Source organism: Capsicum annuum, chromosome 3 (genome assembly GCF_002878395.1).
Source record: "Capsicum annuum cultivar UCD-10X-F1 chromosome 3, UCD10Xv1.1, whole genome shotgun sequence".
NCBI classification, from domain to species: domain Eukaryota; kingdom Viridiplantae; phylum Streptophyta; class Magnoliopsida; order Solanales; family Solanaceae; genus Capsicum; species Capsicum annuum.
Genome location: NC_061113.1, coordinates 177163577 through 177168980, shown reverse-complemented (window position 1 = coordinate 177168980; position 5404 = coordinate 177163577).

Genomic DNA, 5404 nt, shown 5'->3' with positions numbered 1-5404 from the left:
AGAAAATCTTTCCACAGTCCATCAATTATAAATCTTGGTTGTCTCCTATTTTTTCTTGCATAATCCAACAGGCTTTTCATTCTAAGTCTTGGTCTTTTAAGAAAATTCTTCCGTATAGCAAAGTAATCTATTGGATCAAACTAGAAATATTTCTACAACAAAAACAATAGTTTAATATTCAATTTTTTGTTCTAACAATATGTTAAATAGTTGATAAGTTAAATCTTTACCTGAAATTCTTTAAACATTTTATCTCGATAAAATTTTGGAACCTTCTGCCAACTTGTCCAATAGCCTTTGAAGTTTCATTTGATGCATTTGCTCATAATTTTTGCAATTCTATTATCGGACATAAACCTACAATACAAGATCAGACATTAATATCATAGAGCATAATAATGTAGTAAATGAAAAATGAATAGTGTTGTTATATTTAGAAATCTTAACCTACTCTACATGAAATAATATACTGCCTCCGATTAGCATTTCTCTGTCATGGCGGTGGAGCAAGTGTTCCTGAATGCACTGTCGTGGTTGTATCTGAAGCACTGGATTATGTGCCTCTAAGATGAAGATCAATCCACCCAATAGATCCAGTAGAATCACTATGTGTACGTACTACTAGTAGAAGGTAGGGCAAACGGTGGTAGATTACTGTATGTGTCAGCGATCGTCTGGTTGTACTATGACGGCGGTGGCATGGCGATGGGAGCGGACTGAGTTTCTATAGAGACATGAAGTGTATCCACATGCATAGGAGTAGTAACTGAATAATGCGACAACCTAGAATAAGAGGGTCGTGCTGGCACGTCATCTAACCGACCCTCAAATATATGAATCCCTGTCCGTCGTCTATAAGGTGGAGATTTTTTTTCTTTTTTGTCTTAGTAGGATCAACTTTTTTCTTACCTTTGTCATCTTTACCTCCCATCTAAATTATTTAAAGTTAAAAAGTAAACGTTCTTACAAAATGAGTATAAGAAAATGACCCTTTTAGAATCTTATAAAAAAGGAAGGTTCATTGTAAAAAGAACACACATCTATTTTCAAGTCATTAGTATACATTTCAAATTACCATTTTTAACCATTTTCAAGTCACTAATTCACATTTCTAGTAACTATAACTATTTTCAAGTTCCTAATTCACATTTCACATCACTAAATTTGTATTAAAATACAAGTGAAATAGGTACATAACCATAGCAAGTTTAGACTCGCTCCAACAACACGAGAAGGACAAGAATATTTTTAATACTATATAAAAGATGAAAAAGTGACAACAGTAATCTTACTCAGGATATTACATATAAATCTTAAACAAGAAACATAAAAAGTAAATAGTACAAAGCATAAAGAAATCAATAAATAACAAATACAACTTACACAAACTAATTCTCCTCTCCCGAAGATTCTCCACTAAATCATTCACCCTCTTCGAAAGTTTTCTCATCTTCTACTCACTCAGCCTTTTCTTCTGAAACATTAACTTCTTCGAAAATATTTTTGAGTGGTTCAAACTATCCACTAAATCAGTGTCCACTAACTGGTGATCAGTCTGCATTTCATTTTGATATGTAGTCTCCAACACATTCTCAACTTTCACCCGTCCTATAGACTTTGTTTTGATTACAGTCCACCAATCAGACTTATCTCTGTGCAACATATAAAGAGTATAGTACACTTATTTAGCATTTTGCGCGAGAACAAAAGCATTGTAAACAAGATACGTCCTATTGTGCTTAACTTCAATAGTATTATGATTCTTAAGTACTCTTGTGCATCTTGTACTTGGATCAAACCACTTATATAAAAAAAAAGTATAATTTTTTTATTGGCCAACAAGCATACATCATCCTTAATCCAAACACCACCATTGTTTATTTTTCTTATTTTAGAGTGTTCTTCGGTGAAAAATTTAAATCCATTTACTGTGTAATGGAACATTGTATGAGCTTCAAGCAGTCCCAAAAAAATATCTTTCAAGAACTTATCATATGTGGCCGCATTTGGTGAATGATATACCTATATATATATATATATATATACATATTAGCTGAAGAATGTGTAAACGTTTAAAACTTGTTGTAATATTATTAAACTTACATACCTGATATGCAAATCATGTTGCAAAGAATGCATACACTTGATTTTGGTGGAATTGAGTCTTAAATGAGTTGAAGATCTATCATGTGAAATACAATTAGTTTCCTTAGTCAAATGAGTAATTAAATATGATGTGTAAATATTTAATATCCTTACTTTAGAAAGGGCTCAAATCAGCTAAAGATTTTGGTTGCAAATATGGCTCATTCTAATCGTCTTAATGTTGATTCGGTCTATTTTTTAAACAAGCAACTTGATCAACAAAGTAGTATGAACAAAATTGAAATGTTTATCTTACAGGATATTCCTCAACTATAGAGTCTTCCATCCTATATTTATTTTTAGGACCCCTTTTTAATTTTTCAATTGTCCCGCATAATTTTAAGATTAAGTGTTTACTATATAAAAATAGATATGTATGTGTTTGAAGAATTATTTAATAAATTAAATATGCTGGAATTGCCTTCTGCTTTCCTGGATCATCCATCTAGTTTGAACTAGACCACCTAGCCAGGCTTCATGGACAAGGTGAATAGGGAGATGTTCCATCACATCGAAGAACCCAGGTGGAAAAATCTTCTCCAACTTGTTAGTGATAACAACAATATTATTTTCCATTCGAGCCAGATTTTCTTCTTTTAATATGGTGGAACATAAGTCTTTGAAAAATAAATTAATCTCTACTATCCATTTTCATATGTTTTCAGGCAAACCAATAAAAATAATTGAAAGTAATTGTTCCCTGAAAACATGACAATCATGGTTTTTCATTCCATGTAAGATTTCTTGTGGCATATCAACCCTCTTTCCTAAATTTTGAGGCATATCCATCGAACATTTTTAAACTTTGGACCCACTCACATATTTTTCGCTTTTGGTCCAACTTGAATGTATAACCAGCCTTGGGCTTAAGTAAATTTTCATTGGGCCCCTCCTGTAAGTGTAATTCTGTACGCTTCCAATATTATGGTAAATCAGGTCTAGCCTTAGGATTATCCTTTTGTCTTGCTGGTAACATCCATAACTGTGTTGAACAAGTTATCAAAATAGTTCTTTTCAGTATGCATGACATCAATATTATGTCTAAGTAAATTATCTATCCAATATTCTAACTCCTAATATATACTTTGCTTAGTCCAATTATGTGAAACATCATATCTGTCAAACCTATACAATAGTTTCTCACTAACTTTTGAAAAATCCTGAACTATCTCCCAAATGTCATGACCAGATAATCTTGAAGGTGGACCATCATGTTCAGTTCTATTCTTTCTGAATGCAATCTTGAGTCTCCTAAACTCATGATTAGGTGTCAAGAAACAACGGCGACAATCAAACCATGAATTTTTCCTGTCATGTTTCAATGTGAAAGATTTTGTACTTTTCATGCAGTATGAACAAGCTTACTTTTCAGTTGTCATCCACCCAAATAACATTCCATAAGCAGGAAAATTATTAATAGTCCATATTAGATAGGCACACAGATTGAAATTCTATTTAAGTGAAATGTCCCAAGTTTCAACCTCATCAATCAAAGGTTGCAAGTAAACATTTATATCATTTTTTGGATTACGTGGGCCGGGAACAACACAATTCAAATATATATATAGACTAGTCATCAACATTTCAGAAGGAAGATTATACAGAGTGATAAATACAAGCCAGTGTGAATATGGTGCAACACCAACAGAAAAGGGTGAGAAACCATACGCACACAATCTCAATCGAATATTTCATGGCTCAGCTGCAAAATCTGGATAAGTTGATTCAAAATACTTCCAAACCTCTTTATCAGATGGATGACACATAACACCAGGGCTTTCTATTTTCACTTTGTCATCTCATATGAGAAGCTGGGCTGTTTGATGCATACAACCTCTTCAGCCTTTGTATAAGAGGTAAATATGCATCGCCTTAATAGCAATTTTATTTCCATTTTCAAACCACATTTTAAAGTAAGTTATTCACATTTCAAAACACTATACTTAACCATTTTTAAATAAATAATTCATATTTCATATTAGCAATATCACAATTCAAAATAAAATTATTAAACTTTCATTTAATATACTTTAAGTCAAATAATTTAATAAATTTAATAAAGCTAATAAGTAGAGACGTCACATGTCCCTCTCACACCATATAATCATCACAAAATCTATGGCTTTTAAAGCCTTCTACAGCAAACAATCCTACCATAACATTACATTTAAAAATTTCACTATAAAAAAATAGAGAGAAATCAACTTACCTTTGCTTGGCCTAAGTTGAAGAGAAAGAGACAATAGATCATCAAAAAATAACAAAGCAATCCTTTTTATGAATACGGGTTCTGCCAAAAAGCAACATCAGATTTCTTGTTACTTCACATAATAATGACAAAAAAGATATGAATAATTCAAGAGATAAAACTCCAAAGCTTTCTACTCAATGTTCTCAACTTGACCACTGATATACAAGGAAGTGGGGAATGACAATATATATAGCCTGAAGCTAGTCCTCTTTTGGAATTACAGAATTTGGATGCAAAAACTCTTTAATTGATGGAGACGGTGGGCTTAGGAATGGGGCAGTGTGTCAACTACACAAGCAATTTGTATCCTGAAGTTATCTAGCATCAACGTGATACATCAAAAATCAACATGATCTTGTTGACAATACAATTATAATAAAGGAAGTTACAAGACTTATCAATCGATTAATTGTAACTAATTAGGAACTTAAGGCCAAACCAACAACTCTGAATATAAAGACTGCCACCGTCTCCCATATTTGAATGTCAGTTGTGTTCCACGCAACCCCTAGACCTACATAATCAACTATCCCATTTAGTAACAGAACTGACAGTAACAGAACCGTCGGCCAATAAGTGGCGGGTCGTCACAGAACCAGCAGTAAAAAATAAAATAATATCTCTGTTCCATTGGTTGCCGCCGTTACTTTATTTGTCGTTGGTTGTCGTTCCCCGTTGGTTGCCGCCGTTTGCTGTTGGTTGATGTACTGATCGAAGTGAAGATAGTTTAGGGTTGAGAGAGACACACTAAATTAGGGCTTCTGCCTTAATTTAGTTATTAACATTATTTTATTTTATTTATTTAATTATTATAGTGTGTACAAGAATTTTTTTAAAAAAAGTATATAAGTTTATCATAAATTTTGATCTAAAATGAACTTCGAATTACATAAATTTAATAATCAAAAATTGAACAGAAATATCAAATTTATAAAAAAAATATATGGAAACTGAACCGAAAATCAAAAAATCAAAATATGTATAACGAATTAATTCGATTCGGTTCGA